This window comes from Pelophylax lessonae, assembly GCF_965119305.1.
Source record: "Pelophylax lessonae genome assembly, chromosome: 1".
NCBI classification, from domain to species: Eukaryota; Metazoa; Chordata; class Amphibia; order Anura; family Ranidae; genus Pelophylax; species Pelophylax lessonae.
The window spans coordinates 74,791,708-74,812,967 of NC_138768.1; positions in this window are offsets into that span (position 1 = coordinate 74,791,708).

Genomic DNA, 21,260 nt, shown 5'->3' on the forward strand with positions numbered 1-21,260 from the left:
TCCCCTTCTTTTATTTCCCCCAATCCAACTGCTGATAGAACAGAGCTTTGGAGGCACTCTGCACATGCCCAGTTTGGTGTGTATGGCTAGAAAGTTTTTTTTCTAGGAGGGTGCATGTGATCAGCACAGGGCCAATCAGCACTGTTCATACAGAAAGTCCGGGATCATGCAGCCTCATAGGACAGTCAGAGAAGAATGAAAACTCCTCCTACAAGCTTTAACCAGTGCTCTGCTGGAGACTGATCGAAGTCACAAGACTGCTATATACTGCTGATGGAAAAAGGTATTTAGCAGTTTATATTTAATAAAATGATTGCATTTCCAAGTTCTGTGCAATGTGGGAGACCAGATATAGTACATGCAGGATCCTGGGTTTAGTAACACTTTAAATAAAACATTCATTACTTTCTTATATTATCCAAAAATTGAAAAAAAAAAAAAAAGTTTTATCTTTAGATGCAGCTAAACTCCAGCAGATATGAAAAAAAAAAAAAACCACAATTTAAAAAAACATTCACCACCTGTGTTTTTTTTCTCCTGTTAGTTATCCACAAAAATCTCACGTGTACAGTAAATCCAGTTGTGTTTTGTAGGGGATCGCTGCTGCTCACTCAGTCCTGCACTGCCATCTTTTTCTCTGATATCATCAGGCTGTCTATTGTGATTACTTGCAGCCACCCCCCAAGTCCCCCACCCCTGATGACATGTGGGCACCTCAGGCTGTCATCAGGGGGCCGGCTGCAGAAACCAGAAAGAGACAGCTGGCCCCATGTTGACGCACCGCAGTACATGCGTTGTAGAGTATTTCAAGGCCTCCTGAGATGAGTGACATAAATATACCTCGCTATACTATACCAATCGGGCCCAGTGTCTTTTTTCTTTTCTTGGGGGGTTTTGGTGGCTGTACACCCGGAACGCGTGAGCCAATGACCATAGGTCCTGGGGCATTCCGATCTACTCTGTGGCCCCCTGGGAGATGTGCGGACATCGGCTCCCTTTTTTTGCTGGTCCTCCGGGATGGGCAGCCCATGCTCTTTGCCACCAGTGCCGTGGGCATGAGTTTCAAGTCCCAGGTTGTCGCTAGACCTGCGCCGATCGCTCTTGGCGGCCGACAATATGGCGATGGAGAAGCTGGGAACGCGAACCACGTGAGAATCCCACCCACGTTGGGGGAGTGTCCCAATGGACCATATAAAGAAGCTGGATTAATGTTAATGTAAAGTGACCATTTCTATACCCACGGCACTGGTAATGCAGACATGGAGAGCAAGAACAACTAGGTAGGATGCTCACTAAACTTTTCCAGCAGATGGATATGCTGTGTTAAAGAGTGGCTTTTTTACTTACTATGCCATTTTTTTTTTTACACAGCTGTAGATGAAGTGGAGGTTACACTTCATCATAGGCAATACTATCCCCCTTACCTACAATCAGAACACCATCCAGTAAGGAATCAGAGGGTTTCCAGCTTAAATCTACTCGGGGTCCTCAGGCCCTCCAAGTTTGCTCTCTCTCCTCTATCTCCCTGTGTCCGTCTAGTAAAAGCCTTGTAGAGTACTCCCTACTGCTCAGTCTGAGGTATGTGGCCTCACATATTTGAAAGCCCTCCCTCTATGTGGTTGATGTTACGGTATATATCTTTGAGAATACTATATATTCACTATGTGCACCTCCATATATATTTTTTTCTCCAGCCACTACAGAGGCCTCAGTGTGCATCCGCCAAGGACCCCCTAATATCTGGGTTTTCTGAGGTCCCATTTTTTATCCTCTCTTCTACCATCAATGGGGATCATTAGACAGCATCCTTTATATAGCATGTGCATGAAGCTTTTCTGTTCTTACTGTATCTTCTCTTCTCCTTTCTGATCGATGCTGAGCCATGTTTCTTTTGAGGACACTGTGAGTACTGCATGTGACCGCTTACTGCCTTGGAAGCCATATTGTATATAGATTGATGATTTTGCTAATATGATTTTTTCATCTTGTAGACCACATTCATATCCCTGAAGAAGTCAAGTTACTCCGAAACACGTGCATTTGTGTTTTGTCTATATATCCCAGGGATGTGGCTACACCAATGGCAGATATTTGTACCTCCACTTTTTTTCTCGACATAAGTACCAGGAGGCTGCAGGCAGCTGAATACATCATTCTTGTCTAGGTGACAATCTAGGAAATGTGAAGATGCCTTCCCCAAAAAAAGTTTAAAATCCAAGGGTAGCACAGACCACAAACCAGTCTTGCAGTTTTATTCCAAGTTCTATTCCCTATTGGGTGCACGGCAGCCAGGCACACAGCAGCTCCACGGTCTAAAAACTCAATAACCAGACAGTGAGTGTCTTTTTTTTTAATGCTGATTAAACTTAGGGTGTATGTGATAATCCAAATGAAAGAATAACTAAAGGCAAAACTTTTTTTTTAGTTTTGGAGAGAATAGAGATGGATCAGAACACCTGTCAGTGTTGGTTGCTATTTGTGCCCCCATTACGGAGATTCAGCCTCTCTAATTGTCCAAATTTTGGGTTGTCCCCAGAAAATTTTTGGAGGGACAAATCTTCCAATGGGTCACTAGTTCTGGTGGCCTGGGGGTCCCCAAGGAATTCCTTTAATTAGCAGGGATTTCCCCTTCACTTCCTGTTTTGATTATGTGACAGGAAGATGGTGAAAAAAAATCTGACAGGGGTTATAACCCTCCCTTGTTCTATCCAAAATTAAAAAAAGTTTTGCCTATAGTTCTACTATAAATGTTAAGCACAGCAAAGGACATTCACTGGTTACCTATTCAGGGTGAACCCCCCCCCCCCTCATGACTAGATGTAGGTGGATATACATCTTAGGAGCCTTCAGTTATAGCCCCTAACCAGCAACTCTGGAACAGTCTTTCCAAGGCTAAAACAGATACATTCACTAAGATCTCTCTTTCTGGCCTCTACTCACTGTGTCACTGGGTACTTGAATGCCTTCCTCAAGTAACAGCCAGACCCTGTACAGTAAGCCTGCAGGCCAGATCCTCTGTGGGCTCCTATCAAACTTTTCCCAGCAGCTTTAAAGATAGGCCCCCAGCTCTTTCTGAGCTGGGACCTTAATGAACCCCTTTGGGCAGACAGGCCCTTTAACATTCCCTGAACTGGGACTTAGTTGAATTCTTGTGGCCTTCAGATAAGCAACCCAGAGGGTGACAGCCCTACAGGCTGGGTCTTGGCCCCAGCCTATTTAAACACACCTCAGCCCACTGCTGGTCATCCCTTTTCCCAGTGATTGGCTGAGGCTGTATGGATATGCAAGTCCAGGGTCTGCCTCTTCCAATGCACTACATACCAGAACTCATTAGAAAGCAAGGGGAAGTAGTTGAGTCTGCAATCAGCAAAACCCTGAAGAGCCAAAAGCAATCAAATGTTGCTCCACTGGCTACAGAGGAGCCAAAACTAAATTTGCCTTAATCCTACTAGCAACCTAACTAGGAGGGTGCTACATGTGAGAGAGCTGGGGGTAGGAGAGGAATGAAGTAAAGTGGGTGGGGGTGAACGTCCGCTTTAATGCTAATGCATATGAGTACTGTCAGCACTCCTATCGATTAGAGTTAGATTAACAGAACAAAAATGCTTTGGCCCGTAAAATGTGACATCATTCCCACTGCTTGCCGTTATTTCACTTTTGAGTCTCAATTCTCATCCTGAACAAAATCTGAAGAATGGCGCTTTGTTGTTCATATACTGATGCATTACCAAGCTTTCCACAGTGAGAATTGTCTATAAGCAGGTCATAGGCAGAATATGGCAGATGGACTTGGTAATGAGGTCTCCGCCAGAAGCGAGAACAGAAGGGTGTCCAGGGAATGCCTCCCAGGCTCTGGTCTGCCCGAACAGTCTCTTAAATTCTGTCCTGCAAGACTTTCCACATCATCAAAGAAATTCTGTCTACGGCACTGTAGGGGACATGGGGATATCATAAACGGAGGCTGCTACACTGTTAGGTGCATTCTATTTAAAATGGTATTCAATCCAAAAGCAAACATTTATAATATTGCAGCTTACCAATTCTTAGATGTGATGGTAACATTCGTTTTTTTAGGCTTTCTTTCCTTTATTTTCACCTGGTGATCCAGCCAGTAAGTCTGTTGCTTTTCAAAAGAACAGCATATCCTGAAGATGTAGCAGTTACAGGGATGAGACAAACCATTTACCACTGACAATGATCAGTGTTAATGTATTTATGTAAAACTTTTATCCCAAAAGGAAAAAAAATACTTTTTGCTGTAGCTGATTATAAAGTGTGAATATGGAGTTTGGCTTCAATTTGTTAGTAATCTAAATCTGCTAACGCATATAATTGGACTGGACGCTGTTTGAATCGGAATAAGAAGTTGTGTTGTCTCTTTGATGAATAGGGGCAAGCTAGGTGGAGCAATACATGGACATAAGGGAATCATCCAGTCACAATACTGCAAACTGCAGACACAACATGTGAGCCCCATCATTACAAGGTAAGGCCAACAAACACCACAGGAAATATAACTAAACTAATACCAAGTTAAAAAAAAGAAAACTTTTCAAAGTGTACAATGCCTTTAACTCCAATCCTACTTTTTAGTTAAAATCTGCAGTACAGAGTAACTTTAGAGAGAGTAACACCAGAGCAGTACTGGGTTCAGTCTTGTGCAATCTGTCACGTCATGGTATGTGACATCTAATAATGAATTAACTAATCTCGGATTTGCAGTCTATAATTATTAACGTGCCTAAAGTGTAACTAACCAACAAAATACAAGGCCATTTCATTAGAGGAGACTGCAAACAGGAACATTTCAGGACAGTTTAAAGGGCATTTCTAAATATAAGAATACTGTGCTTTTAAAAAAAATGACTACTACAGAAACTTGTGTTGTTTTAAAGGGAAGCCATTGTAGTTTAAAAACATATTTTATTTCTTTGTATTTTAGCTAGCTAAATATGAAACATTGATTATGAATATACAGTATTTTATCGTCCTTGTAAGCCAGCAGACACAGTTTCCTTTCACACTTTTTCCAATTTCTGTACTACCTGATTAAAAAGTTGTTTATGGTGTTCAATATCCCAAGCTTCAGATTATACACAAGTTAATGAGGCAGGGCAATAACTCCTCCCCCTCTCTTTATCATGTGTCAGAGCAGTGAGCTCTCCCCCTTCCCTCCCTTCCCTCCATTATGTGTTAGAGCCGTGACCTCTCCCCCTTCCCTCCCTTCCTTCCATTATGTGTTAGAGCAATAACCTCTCCCCCTTCCCTCCATCATGTGTCAGAGCAGTGACCTCTCCCCCTTCCTCCATTATGTGTCAGAGCAGTGACCTCTCCCCCTTTCCTCCATCATGTGTCAGAGCAGTGACCTCTCCCCCTTCCCTCCATTATGTGTCAGAGCAGTGACCTCTCCCCCTTCCCTCCATTATGTGTCAGAGCAGTGACCTCTCCCCCTTCCATCCATTATGTGTCAGAGCAGTGACCTCTCCCCCTTTCCCTCCATTATGTGTCAGAGCAGTGACCTCTCCCCCCTTCCCTCCATTATGTGTCAGAGCAGTGACCTCCCCCCCTTCCCTCCATTATGTGTTAGAGCAGTAACCTCTCCCCCTTCCCTCTATTATGTGTCAGGGCAGTGACCTCTCCCCCTTCCCTCCATTATGTGTTAGAGCACTGACCTCTCCCCCTTCCCTCCATTATGTGTCAGAGCAGTGACCTCTCCCCCTTCCCTCTATTATGTGTTAGAGCAGTAACCTCTCCCCCTTCCCTCTATTATGTGTTAGAGCAGTGACCTCTCCCCCTTCCCTCCATTATGTGTTAGAGCAGTAAACTCTCCCCCTTCCCTCTATTATGTGTTAGAGCAGTGACCTCTCCCCCCCCCCTTCTCTCCATTATGTGTTGGAGCAGTGACTTCTCCCCCTTCTCTCCATTATGTGTCAGGGCAGTGACCTCTCCCCCTTCCCTCCATTATGTGTCAGAGCATTGACCTCTCTCCCTTACCTCCATTATGTGTCAGAGCAGTGACATCTCCCCCTTCCCATACACTCCTATTCCCAATATCCCAAAGAAAGGTCAAAAAATACTTATGGTAACTCTGGCAAAAGCTTGCACTCGATATCTGGAACAGGACAGTGAGGAGGTTTTTTGCTGCTGGCTTTTCTTCCACAGCTCCAAAAACGAACCTCTCAAAATGAACCTCTCTTTACCCCGTGCAAGAGATTTTATTTATAGTCCTGTAGACCAGAGATCACCCACAGGATGTAAATATTCCTGCTGACCACTCACAGGTTGTTTTGTGAGTTATGCCAGCAAGACATGGTAACACTTCCCCTTAAAAAAACACATGGTCAATTGGATATGCAGCAGCCATCTTTACACACGACGTCAAAGTTCACCAAACCACCTGTGGGTGGGAGATATTATTACACATATATAGGAACCTTTGTCATGAATCAGTTAAAAATATCCACAACTGATACAATCCACCTCTTGATTCCATACATAGGCAATAATTACAATTCATACATTTCTACTTCTCGTAGGGACCTAGCTTTCCTTAATGCTTTTTTCCCTATAAACATCACGCACATCACAAAATTCATTGTTACAAAAATATACAATGTGTATTCAATAAATATCCTAAACGGTTACTGAACTTCTTATTATGGAGATGGACTGCTTTCTCCAAAATCCTCAGATCAAGTCTAAAGCAGACATGTTGTTCCTTTTGTGTTAAAAAAAACCTCTCCTTTGTCTGAACAAATGCTTGTTTCAAAGGTCCTAAAAAACCACCTCCCCATACTTCTTGTTCCTCTGTTTAGCTCCTAAACCCATTGGACTGTTTTTTTTGCATATCAATGGCAAGGGGGGGGGGGGGGACCTAGCTTCTTACCACAGAATCTAATTGACCAATACATTTGCTATAAAATCATCAAATATCCATAGCAACACATTCCACCTCTTGGTTTTTATAGAATTCTCAATAGCTCTTAAAGCCTTTCTCCAGAAAAGGGTGAAATAAACCCCCCGTATTGTAAATGGGAGGAAAACATTCCCTTTTGACTCCCATGTGTTCTGGGCAATCAATGTCCCTGGAAAACTCCAACATTCCTTTGAGCAGGGTTAGCATTAGCAATGTCCTTGGCAGTCTGTGGTAAAAAAAATTCCAGATGAGGAAAGTTCCATGTCCTCCTTCCTTGTCCTCCTGGTCATAAGGAAATGCTCAGATGAAAGTCTACTCCAATTCAGCCACCATCAGGAAATCATCCGCATCTTTCTCAGGCTCTCATCCGATCTTTTGGTCTGCCTCATCCCATCTGGCTTGGTCATCTGCCCTGCCTGGTCCACTTTTCAATGCTCAGTACCTTCACTCGCAAACTCACTGCTCACATTTCTCAATCTGCCCATTTTTAACTGCAAATCTATTGTAGGGTGTCCACTGTTGCCATGAAACACTTTCACGGAAAGGCATTGACTTCCAACGCAAAGAATAAAGCTGAATGTCTCTCTGTGCTGTCCTGCGAATACTAGCCTGCTGTTGTCCAATCTTTGCAGCATGGCAGTATCTAGCAAAATGCTCCATTCTGTGACAACAAAAAACACTTAATCTGACTGAATCTACCATTCCCAACCACTTGCATCTTTTTTTTTTCCAATAAATTTTATTTTCAGTTCAATGTGTAAAAACATCCTTTAAAACATTCCATATAGTTAAAAATTTCCTAACGCATTCTAGCTACATTAACCCCCCCCCCATCCCTCCTATATACCGTGTTGTTGCGTTCCCTCTACCATATCTCTATTTACCTTTACCAAGCATCGTTTTCTAAAATCCCCTACCACCTCTCAGTCTGTCCATCTGTCCATAGTTCTATATAATCATTAGTCTCTTTGAAATCTGACCATTTTCTCTATTTGCCAGAAAAGTTGGTTGTTTGTTACTCATCTCTGCCTCTTAGGTATTCAATGTTAAATATATAGTCAACTCTTCAACACCATTCTCTTATAGTGGGGCCTTCTATCTCTAGCCATTTTTTTGGGATTGTCCCCTTTGCTGCATTCAGCAGTTGTTGCACTTTCAGCCAGTATTCCCGATGTTTAGGACATTCCTATGTAAAAATTGTACCCTGTGTTTACCAGTGTTATATACCATTGGGATAAACATTTATAATCCATCTCGATGGTATTTACGTCTATGGCAATGTGTGATTCTTAGTAAAGCCTTAACTTTGTGCTCTTTTAAGCATGTTCCTATCTCTCTTTCCCAATTTTCTATGAAGGGGAGTGTCCTCAATCCCATCATCTCTGTCAATATTTTATAAATCTGAGATATTCTGTGTTTTACTTTTGTTAATGGATTACCAAGCTTTTCCCCTGGGTTTAACTCCTTCTCGGATCTAAAAGGTTAGGGCAAGGATCCCACAAAATGTTTTAATTGTAAGTATCTCCATTGGATTAATATCATATTTCCCCCCATAGTATTAAGCTTGTGATATAACCTAATCTTTCCCTTGTGTATTATGTCTTTTACCTGTATATTTTTTACCCAGTTCCCAATTTGTGTCTCATTTCCTGGTGCAAAATATTTTGTGCCTTCTAGTGGTAATAACAGGCAGTTATATTCCCACTTGGCTTGTCTATACAACTTATCCCGAGTCCTGTATACAACTATCGTTATCTCATGTGTGTCTTCATGTGTCACCCTAAATTCTGGTGGAATCCAGATATTCTTGTCTAATTGTGTTCTGTTTAGTGTAGATTCGATTTTAACCCATCTTTTGTCTGTATTTTCTTTTTTCCACTCTATCATTCGTGAAATTATAACTGCTGAGTAATATCTTTTAATATCTGGTGCTGCCTATCCTTCTTGTGTTTTACCTCTACTAAGAATCGCATATTGCAACCTGGGCTTTTTCCCCTGCCAGATGAAGTTCAACACCATTGTCTTTATTGTTCTGAAGTATGCTGGTGGAAAGGCAATTGGCAGCATTTGAAATCTATATAGTATTTTATATACTATATAATATCATCATCTTTAATGTATTTATCCTCCCCAGCCATGAGAGTAGGCGGCTTGATATTTATTTTAATGTCTCATTTTATTTTATTTAGCATGGGTATATCATTGGCTTGGTATAAGTTTTCCAATGATGGAGTTAAATGTATCCCCAGGTATTTTAGCTTTGACTTTGCCCAGGTAAATGGAAATTCCCTCTGTAATTCCATTTGTTTCTTTCCATTTACCTTGATATTCAAAATTTCTGCCTTTATTGGATTTATTTTAAAAATTGATAATTCACTATATCTCTTCAACTCCTTAATGATACTTGGAAGGGTTACTCTTGGGTTAGTATTATAAAATAGAACATCATGTGCATATGCGGCAACTTTGTGTGCCTCCTGTTCCACCTTCACTCCCCCTATGTCTACATTATTTCTGATAGTCGCAAGTAAAGGTTCCAATGACAGGACGAACAACAGGGGCGAGAGTGGGCAACCCTGTCTTGTCCCGTTGTGCATTTCAAATTTAGATAAGTCTTTATTTACCTTTACCTTGGCTGATGGATTTCTGTACAGTGCTCCTATCCATTGGGACATATTTGGGCCAATTTCCGAATCCTTTAATTTTTCGGTCATGAACACCCAGTCTACTCTGTCAAAAGCTTTCTCTGCATCGATTGACAGCAAAAGAGCAGGGGTGTCATGGTCACTTGCCTTATAAAGTAAAAGCTGTGTTCTAATACCATTAACTTTTCTCTCTCTTCCTGGGACAAATCCCGTTTGGTCTGCATGGATCCAGTTTCACATCAAATCCTTTAATCGGGTTGCTAGTATTTTTGCGTATAGTTTTAAAGTGGCATTTAATAATGCTATGGGTCTATAATTAGAGCATAAGGTTGCATCCATTCCTTCTTTAGGTAGTACCGTTATATGGGCCTGTAATGATTCTTTTCTCACCTCCCCCTTTTTTGCCATCTCGTTCATGTATAAGCAAAGTTTTGGGACTAATATTTCCTTGAACCTTTTATAATAACGGGTTGTGTACCCGTCTAGGCCAGGTCTTTTCCTAATCGGGGAGTTTTTTAAGGCCTCTCTTATCTCCTTCTGAGAGATTGGTGTTACTAATGATATTTTATTATTAGCTGCTATTTTGGGCAATTTTGATTCCTTTGTGTATTTTTATATCCCTTATTTTCTATTTCATTCTATGTCATCTGTTTCCTTTTGACATACAGTATATAAGGTATTATAATAATTTTGAAATACTTCGGCTATTTCTGTTGTTGAGAGTACCATCTCACGTTTGTTATTCTTTATTTTTTCTATATTGTTATTTGCTTTTTTGCTTTTTAATAGCTTTGCTAAATATTTTCCTGGCTTATTTCCCCATTTATATCTTTCCCTGGCTACTCCTTTGAAGCTTCGTCTAGTCTCTTCTTCCGTTAGCTCCCTCAGTTTTTCTCTTTTTAATACTAATATTTTTTGTACCTCATCTTCCATATTCTTTTTGTGATTCTCTCGTGAATCTCTTTTAATAAACTATTTATATGTATAGTTCTTTCCTTTTTTTCCTGGAGCCTATTGAAATAAGTATTCCTCTAATGTATGCCTTAGGAGCCTCCCATATCTTTGCTGTGGAGATTTTTGGGGTTTTGTTCAAAAGAAAGTATTGGTCCAGTTATTTTTCTACTTGCCTCCCAACTTCTTCATCTTGTATCAATTCTTCATTTATGCTCCATATATTTATTTTTTAATAGGACCCTGGAAGTTTTATTTCCATGACAACTGGGGCATGATCTAACATGGTCATTGTCCCTATTGATGTACCAAAAACTGCTTTTATCATCCTATGTTCTATCATAATGTATATAAATTTTGAGTACATGGAGTGCACGTGGAATAATAATCCCTCTCCCCAGGATGTTGGATCCTCCAAACATTTACTACTTGACTATGAAAAAGCTTGTTCTTTATCTTCCTGAGTTGGGGTCCTCCCGTCAATCGTTCACTCAATGTACTGTCCAAGGCTGGATCCATGCAGAGATTAAAGTCCCCTGCCAAAATCAGATTACATTTTTTAAAGAGAATCAGCTTATCAATTATTTTTCTCACTAGGGTTTTTATTTGGACAATAGATGTTTGCCAGGGTACATTCCATACCTTGCAATCGTCCCCTCAGGAAGATGTATTGGCCCTCTGGGTCTACCGATCTTTCCTCAAGGGAGAACCTTACATCCTTGGCGAAACCGATTGCCACTCCCTTTGCTCTTTTATATGGAGAATCTCCAAAGTAAAACTTCAGTTGGTGTTTTGAATATATTTTCACATTTGTGTCTTGTGTTATATATGTCTCCTGTAGGAAGACTATGCTGGCAGAGTTACGTCTAAGTTATTCTAATATTTTATGTCTTTTAATTGGCTCATTCAATCCTCTAACGTTATGATAGTATTTTCAATAAATTCCTGTTGTCTCTCCTACTTCTCTCTCCTCCTGTAACTTTTTGCCCCCCTTTCCCCCGTCCAGCCTAGGCCGGGTAAAGGAATGGGGGCTTCCTCCACAAGATCTCATCATGGGTCTAAGACTGAGTTCAGCAGGAGTGGTGACATCAACTAGGGCCTCGGTAGGGTGAGCGCAACACTGTTTTCTCTCTTTTTTCCATTTATTTTCTTCCCACTTTCCCCCCTCTCCCCCTTCCTGAAAAGATGTTAATCTAATCATTTTTGGTTGAAGTGGCTGGAGGATTTACCTGTCGGTACTCCCTACCCCCTACTCCCTTACTTTGGGGTGATGCTCTGAAGGCGCCGTCATGAAACATCCTTCTCCCCTTCTCAGTGAGGAGTTATCTCGGCCCAGTTACATTGCCATCTATTTTTCACTTTACATTCTTCTTGTCCCCCTCTGCCCATTCCACCCTGCCTCCCCTCCCCCCGCATCTACTCTCCCCTCCGTCTCCACCTCCATTGTTCCTTTCCCTCTGCTCTTGATCAGCTCCGAGTTTCAGATTCTTTTCTTTGAGGCTAATAGCCACAAGTCTTCTTCTTGTATTGTCTCCTCTGTTTCAACTTCTTCAGACCATCCTGGCATTTTTGGTGTGGAGATGTCCAATTTTTGGCAAAAGTCACGTGTTTCCTCTGGAAATCTCATACTTGCCGTACGTCCATCTCTTCTGCCTATTAGGCATGCTGGGAAACCCCAGTTGTACCGTATTCCTTGTTTTTGCATTGATTCCACTAATGGCTTTAATAACTTTGTTCTTAAGGTGGCCTGTGATAGATCCTTAAAAATCTGTATCTTTACACTTTCATAATTTATGGATGGCTTTCTTTTTAGGCTCTTCCAAATCTGGGCTTTTTCTGAGTAGTTCTGGAAACTAATAATTACATCTCTAGGGGTTTCCGCTGATATATTTGTAGGTCTTCTAAGCCTGTGTGTCCTCTCAATCTTTAGCAGGTCCGCATCACCTCTGCCCAACAGTGGATTAAAGATCCCTCTTATATTATCGAGTAAATCCTCTCCCTTTACTTGTTCTGGTAGTCCATGTATTCTCAGGGTTGTTTCTCATACTCCTGTTTTCTTGATCTTCCATTTTGTAGGCCAGGTTTCTGTGTTCCATTTTAAGCTCTTTCACCTCTCTTTAAATTCTTTATTGTCTGTATATGGCTGTCTGGTCTCTTCTCCAGATCTTTAACTCGTGTTATTCATAAAGACGTGTCTTGTTTACTCATTGGTAATTTTACTTTTAGAGATTTTTCTAATGTTGCAAGCATTGCAGCCATTTCTCCTTTCGAGGGTGGCAAGTCGCATGTTTGCTTTACATTTCGGATTGATCCATAATTAGCGTCGAGCACTTGTTCTGATTTTATTTGTTCAGCGGTAGCCTGGCTTAGTGATATTCTATTTAGTCCACTGTTGGTAGTCAGCTTGACCCTTCTATGGATAGCCATCCGACCATCAGATGACCAGTCAATTATATGTAAGCAGGTACCCGGGAGAGAGAATTCACCACAGAATGAGACATGCAGACAGGTTTATGGGTGAATCAATTCTCAAAAGTTTTAATATTGTATCCAGTTTATATAGATAGAAGCAGGGTGGAGTAGTGATTCTCCTTATCAGGAAACATGCTGAAATGGCAACATTCTGTGAGCTAATACAAAAAGTGCAATTTAGCTAAAATCATATAGATAACTAAAGAAAAGAAAAACATTTCTCCGCAAAGCTGGATCTTGAGCTCCAGATAAGTTGCTAAATATTGCATATACCTCAAACAATGTTAGGTGTGGCTCAGACTTATCTAATGGGAACAGAAGATTGCATAAGAAAAATGGAGTTCACTCCTTCAAATCCCCTCTTAAAAAATCATAACTTATACATGGTTTTTTTATTATTATACATATGGTGTCATCAAGGGACATACAGTCTCCTTGGCTGAGAAATTATAAAAGGAAGCGACACATGTTCTTGGATTCCTTGCTTGCCTCAAGTACGTGTTCCTCATTATTGTTACCCATTACTCCCATGATCGGAACTACACAAAGTATTAAGACACCTATAACAAATATACTAACAATGATAATTCCTAGCTGCACTAGGGCTTGTTTCCAACTATTAAACCATCCAAAATACTGATCCCAAGGGTTGTCAATGCCAGAATTCTTTTTCAGTTACACAGAATGGCCAGAGTGACCTTACTGTTGGGGCCAGTATTATCAGGAATGTAAGTACAGCATCCATCTATTTATCAATATACTGTATATACAGGTACCACCTTTTTCTGCAAGGATCATATCCAGAGCCATTCTGTTCTTGAATGCCATCTGGGAAGTGGCTTCAAGTTGTTCTGCTATGCCCTTTAAGGCATCCCTTGTATAGTTAACAAATCTCAGCTGATTATAATAGATATAATTTATCCAATCTACATTTTTATTTATGGTGACAAGGGGAGAGATAAAGAACTCAAGACCGGCTTTGACTTGGTCTCTAGCTTTAAATTCATTAGGGACCCCTCTTGGGACCCCGATGGTATCTATATATACATGTAGATCAAAACTTCCTATAGGAGCTTCTCTTCTTTTCCTGTAGTTCTAGTGTTCCCCTTAAGCTGGTATGTGTTTTTTTCATTTTCAGTAAATATGTGTAGGGGCATTATCACTTTGGCAAGGGCACACTCTCCTGTCTACTTCAGAGGCAACCTAAACCTTATTTTCATATCTCCACATATCCAGTAAATGTCTCCCAGAGACATTGTTTGATACTCTATTTTAGTGGACCTGTAGGTGGAGCAATATCCCTCTGTAAAGTTCCCTAAATACCTGCCCCCACCACTATGTCTGAAGTAACATGTATAATTACCTGGGTAAATGGTGATAGACCCAGTGGGCCTAGATTTTTTTAAGCTATGATGAGATATTCCTTTTTCCATGTTTCACAGCTAGAATGGTTACTAGAGGTATTGGTATAGAGGCTAAGAAAACAAATTTCTACATTCTCAGGGATGTTAAGGGGCAACGTACCCAAGTGCGGCCTAGCTCCTCCACAGACATAGCAATCTGACATGTTATGTGAGCTAGCACTATACCTCATCCATTCTAACCATAAGTTTACATCAGAGCACCCTGTCTCTGTGGGCATCGTATCCTCACAGATGGGATCTGCTATAGCTACCATTTCTCCCAAAGTCTGCACACAGGGCCTTAAAGGATTCGTCTCTTGTACCTGTGATGGCCACTCAGAAGAGCCATATATGTCTTTTAGCTAAAAAGGCTTTCTGAAGCTAATGAACTCTGATCTCCACCGGATACCCAAAACGTAAGTTCTACTATCTTCTGGACTAGGATTTTCTATGGTTAAGCTAAATTGCTCGGGAACATGTTTAACAATTGTCATTCTGCTTATAAGTATCTTTCTATTTTTATCCTTGCTAGTAGTAGGTTTGTACTCCCTATCGTCTTCCGTGTTCCAACCCACTGATCCCAAATAGTCACAATGGTCTCCCCAATATTTGTCCGTGACACATATAAATACAGTTCCTGTGCCTAATCTCCTATCATTATACCTTATGGTATCATCACTACCAGGGAGTATCGTTTCATAAGGCACTATAAAAGTAGCTACCTATGTGTTAGAGGAATTATACTAAAATTGTGTCATGCCATTTGTTTGTGTGATGGCTATCTGGGAGGTTGAACTATGGGACAGGGCTCTTTTATTCCTTTTCTGAGTTATCTCTGATACTATATCTGGGCTGGTGGCGTTCGGGGTCCCACAAATTCCTCCAAGGGGCCACAGATCCGCTGGGTGATATATACAGTTAGTTATGATCCAGGTTGGGATGAACGCTAAAAATACTAGTGCCACCAACACAATCCACAGCTTGTCAAAGTTCTTTGCTATGAATACAGTCATTTTACTAATTTTCAGAGACTATAACACCTGCTTCACTCGCTCTTCAAGGATTTTCCACATCTGCTTCACCTCCTTTATCTGTGTCTTTATCTTGTTCACACACTCCACCTTGACCTTTTTTACTCGACTGGCATGGATCCGGGCTTGTTGGTCTTCCACAAGGACAGCGATTCTGGTCACTGTGACTACCTTTGTCTTTTGGTCCAAAACGAGATCCAGCCTTGGTTTTGTCATGTGGCGACAGCTTGCTCACTACGTCATCTCCCTCCTCCAAGGAATGGGTTGGTATCTGTGAAAAGAAAAGAAAGGTGCGAGCAACTTTTCGTTCTACTTGATTCAAAAGTTCAATTACTCTTTTCTCAACTTGTCCTTTTCATCCTTTCCACTATTCCTGAGCTCTATTTTCAGGATTTTGACTAGTTTCTGGCATCTTTTTGATATGAAAGCTGGACCATTATTAGAACTAATTCAAAGCAGGCACCCCCATCCAGGAATAATCTCCTGACTGAGAATGCGTGCCACTGTGTGGGCATCTCCCTTTTTTTTTGGTCTCCACTCAGCTGCTGAACCCATCCACTATTGACTAAAAGGAACTCTTATTTCTTCCCTGCTTTGGGCCTATATGGGGAAACCTATTTGTAGATGTGTGAATGGGTTTGATGGGTATTGGAGATGCTCATGTGTGGCCTTATATGTTTGGATTGTTTGTTCCTAATACAGGTGATGCATCTAGCAACATATGCTTGCACTAAACGGTCAGCAATACTTTATATGTTCTTTCCCACCCCCTGTGTCCTATTCCATAATACTAGGCAATATACAGTGGGGCGCTAGCTGCGGGGATACACACAAGAGCTCCCCTCTTGTAGAAAAAGGTGATTCTCAACGTTTTCTAAAACATCACCCTAGTCCTTAAAACCTGTTCTGTAGCATGCGTTTGTAGCTTTGATAATGTGTGATCTTTTGGCCTGGAGCAAGAAATGAACTACAAAAACATCCTCTGCTCCCTCTATGGCTGCCTATACATCATGTGGTGGTGTAACACACCCTTTAATACAAGTAGCCCATTTAAAACTGGGGCCTACCTAGGGCAAATGATGTGGCCATCCCTATTACCATCTCACAAGATGCTATGTACTATGTTCGGAGTCACTTCAGGCATGCCTTTAGACCTGGACTGCATCCATCTTTGGACAAAAACTATAGGGCAAAGTTTACCACCATACTCCTGGGCAAGTACACCTGTCATGGTCTTACAATTGTCCCTTGCATAAACACAAAACATTTTTCCATGATTTGGGAGGCCCAGTGCAGGCGCTACAATCATAGCATTTTTCAGATATATAAACGCATTTAACATTTCTGGTGACATTTCTGGACCTGTGGTTTGTCTCAAAATGTTATTATAGATAGGAGCAGTCTGGATCCATAACAAGTAATGATCCTGTGGGCGGGCAAGACCCACTGTGGGCTGGCAAGACCCACTTCTTATATGACTGACTCTACTATCACCTGTGAGAACAAAACCAAGGTAAACAACACTTTCCTGACACCATTGTCATAATTCCTGTGACACTTTGTTTCCACATACATGTACATTTCTTCAATAAACTCACTCGCTCTGACTGGCCTCCACAGAGTGACTACATATGTCATATACATATTGTAGCGGGACTGACCCATGAGCAGGTGGCCATCCCCTCTTGCATGGTCTGGAGAACTATAGAGCGGACAATTGAATTGTCTACTTGACCCTAAGGCATTTCTACACCAGGTCAGTTACCTGGACTGAAAAACAAGGAACAAAGATGGCTGTGTCTCCTTGTCCAATAGGACGCTTTAAAAAAAAAAACACACTACTTAAACCAATCACTGTACAGTGGGCAACATCGGATGGTATGGCTGTCAGTAGAGATGGCACATCAGATACCACTTGCATGCTATGATCAGATAAAGAACTAAAAAACTTTTTGGCTTAGTGCCAATTTTCCAAAAACTCTTTTTTTTTTTTTTTTTTTTTTTTCCGTGTCATTCTAACAAAAATCTGGCCAGAGGTTCCCCTCTTTCAATAGAGGATACCCATAAAATATAATTTAAAAACTATAATCAGATAAAAAGTTAATCTGATTTGAAACTTTTGGCTCTGTGCCAACAGGGTCCAATGGTCACACTAATTGCAGTAACTCTTTCTGTCCAAAAATAAATTCCATAGCTATGACAGGAATAAAGATATGACGTTTGAACGCTTTCTTGGCAAGTAGCCAATTTTCAAAAATTTGCAGGAAGGCTCCCCTTCACATAGGGGACTATTTGCCAAATATAATTTTTCATTATCTATAATTCTAAAAAAAATAACTTCAAAATATCCTGCCGACAACAGCAATTTATATATTTTTTTCTTTTTTCTAATAAAATAGTGTTTTTATTCATTATTACTACGCTCATACAAGATGGGCATAAATGTATAAATGGCAAAACTTCAAAAAAATTTTATAAAAATAATTGCATATGTATGGGGATTCTACAACTGTTCTGAATTAGGGAACTAATGCAGAAGTGCATTTGCAGCAGTGACCCCCCCTCTTTTCCCCTCACGTAAGGAAATGTAGTAGTTTTAAATGTATCTGACACAAACATTTTCTGCTCGTCTGACATTAGGAAGAAAACTACACCTGCCTTGGAGAATGAAACTGTGGGGTGCAGGTGTGGTCAGGGGTGTTTGTAAGGTAATATTATTATTGTAGGGGGGGCCTATGTTTAAAATGTCCTACTCTTTTATTTGCATCTTCTGATATTGCCCTTGAAAATGCGCCCTGACAGGCTGCTTTTCTTTTAGACAGATCAGATGTCAGTTGCATCGCTCTCTGTTATGGCTTTTTGAAAACCTTACAAAGTTTTAGTAGCCCAATCAGAAACTTGCTGTTTTACAATTAACATGTACTGTGACTTTAAATTAATGACAAGTGTTTGAATTCTAAGACTGTGCTACTCAGCAATGACACTTCACTGCCCAAAAACGCCAAATTCTCACCCGTCTTCTGTCTATAGGCAATCGCTGTGGTCTATATCTACGTATTTAAAGACTTTCACTTTCACTTCTAGTAGCTCTACGTAGCTTTTTTCCTATTCTTTTGTACTAATACGGGGCATAAATAAACCAATTCTCCCCGCTTTTTCCATGTACTTTACATTACAACTAAACATTTACTAAAAGATTTACTTGTATCCTAATATCTCTAAGGCTGGCCACACATGTCCGGACAACTCTTTATCTTACAATTTTCTGTTAGATCCACCACAAACCACATAAGAGGTCAAAATTAAACACATTCATTTGTATCCAATTAGGTAGGCGTTTGTACTACATAGCTGAAGGTAAATTTCAAGAAAAACTGTACTGAAAATTGTAAGAAAATTGTATCATGTATGGCCAGCATCAGACCTAAACCTTCAGTATAATTTCACAAAACCATAAACAAAACATGTCTCTAAGATTTACACATTCACAAAATCACTTAAATGTATCTGGGTCCTTAGACCCTCTTTATGGTTAAAAAACCCTCCTGAAAAACCGTTTGGTGTATGTATATTACACCTTATACTCCCAGGTATAGTGGCTATCAAGAAGGCTTTCCTACCATTAAAGACAAACAAACAATACACATAATAAACATTCATCTTGATTTGTCTGATAACCTACAATCGGTCAGTCAATTAAGTCAAAGTAATAATGTGACAGTCGCTATCAGGAACAGTGTGTTATATTAACAGTCCGCAGGCGCAATTTACTATATACAAGTCATATACAATTACATTACACAGCTTCAATATATGTCAAACCAGTAATATGGTGCTTCAATGCAGTATGACCGTCTTCACTAGTGCCACCTTTGACTGGTTTTAAGTCCGATATAATACCGGCATTAACCTGGTCTCTAGACAAAATGGGCCTGGACCACGTTCATACTTGGGCTTGCCCGTATCTTATTGATCACCAAATGTGGTTTGGTTAGTTGACATACAGTGAAGTAATCAGTGACCAACCAGTTTATACACACTTACCTATTAAAACCTCTGGATCACACAAACAAATTATCTTATACTTTAATCCTTATAACTCTATGCGATAGGAAGATATAAGCAAAAGAAGATTTTACACAGAATTGACTGGCATCTATTTGTTCTTCCCTGAAGAACGGGTCTTCCCTGAAGACCCCCAGGTTTGCCTGAACCTAACATCTATTTGTTCTTCCCTGAAGAACGGGTCTTCCCTGAAGACCCCCAGGTTTCCCTGAAACCCAACATCTATTTGTTCTTCCCTGAAGAACGGGTCTTCCCTGAAGACCCCCAGGTTTCCCTGAAACCCTTTAAAAAAAATTCTGTCCTTCTTAGACAGTTACAACGTCTCCCTGAGACGCTTATTAGTTACAACGTCTCCCTGAGACGCTTATTTCCTGATACGCTCCCGGAGCGTATTCTAGGTTCAAAGATTGGAATCGTGGTCAGAGTCTCGGACCCCTGGACAGACAGACAAATCAAAAGTGTCTACTCACCAGGGCCGAGAGATGACCCTCCAATCCAGGACGAGCCCCCAAAGCTGTTGGTAGTCAGCTTGACCCTTCTATGGATAGCCATCCGACCATCAGATGACCAGTCAATTATATGTAAGCAGGTACCCGGGAGAGAGAATTCACCACAGAATGAGACATGCAGACAGGTTTATGGGTGAATCAATTCTCAAAAGTTTTAATATTGTATCCAGTTTATATAGATAGAAGCAGGGTGGAGTAGTGATTCTCCTTATCAGGAAACATGCTGAAATGGCAACATTCTGTGAGCTAATACAAAAAGTGCAATTTAGCTAAAATCATATAGATAACTAAAGAAAAGAAAAACATTTCTCCGCAAAGCTGGATCTTGAGCTCCAGATAAGTTGCTAAATATTGCATATACCTCAAACAATGTTAGGTGTGGCTCAGACTTATCTAATGGGAACAGAAGATTGCATAAGAAAAATGGAGTTCACTCCTTCATCCACCTTTTTCCTTTTTTTCTGCTTGTTTGAAGCGATTTCCTTGTGATTTCTCAAGAGGACGATTTTCTATGCTATCCTCTTTCTTAATTGTTCCAGGACTGGCACTTACTTTGGGTGACTTCGCTGACGCGCCTCCCCTTGTTGATCTACCTCTCATTTTTAAATTTGCACTAGCTGCCTCTCCTAGGTAAATTCAGTTCCCCTTTTAAATTTCAGGTTCTATCCCGCTAAGGAGAGGGTCCCTTTAATTAATTATCGCCTATCAAAAAAGTTACATATTTTACTGTTTTGACATTGGTTGTTTATTTTTGGTGTCAGCCATCAGGTGGTAGGAGATGGTAAGTTCATGTAAAGTTCATGTGTAAAGAGAAAGAGTAGGTAAAGAAGAGCAGGAAAACACTAGAATAATAAATCAGAAGGATCTGTAGGGCAGAGATATATGGTAACCCAATCAGATTAGTCGCTGCTGCTCTCCCAGCTCCTCACCGAAGGGAAGACAGATAGACTCCACTTCACGGGTCAACAGGCTTCCAGGTAGCTAGGTAACGATGAATGTCAGGGAGTTGGTAGGTGGCCGACAAGTCGGCATGTTCCTTCTCCCTCTCTTCCTCGTCCAAAGCCCTCATGTCTGTTGCCTTTCACTGACAGGCCTGCCGCTAAACTCCCAGGTCAGTCGACACGATGGAATTGGGTTGATCGCTGCGGCTTCACCCTATCAGGCAGCCTGCCACTTCTCAGGCGCGGCTTTCGTGCGTGTGTGCCAAGCAGAAGGCACGCCAGTGTGGCCAGCCAGCCCTCTAAAGCTTTCCAGAGACTGGGGGAGAG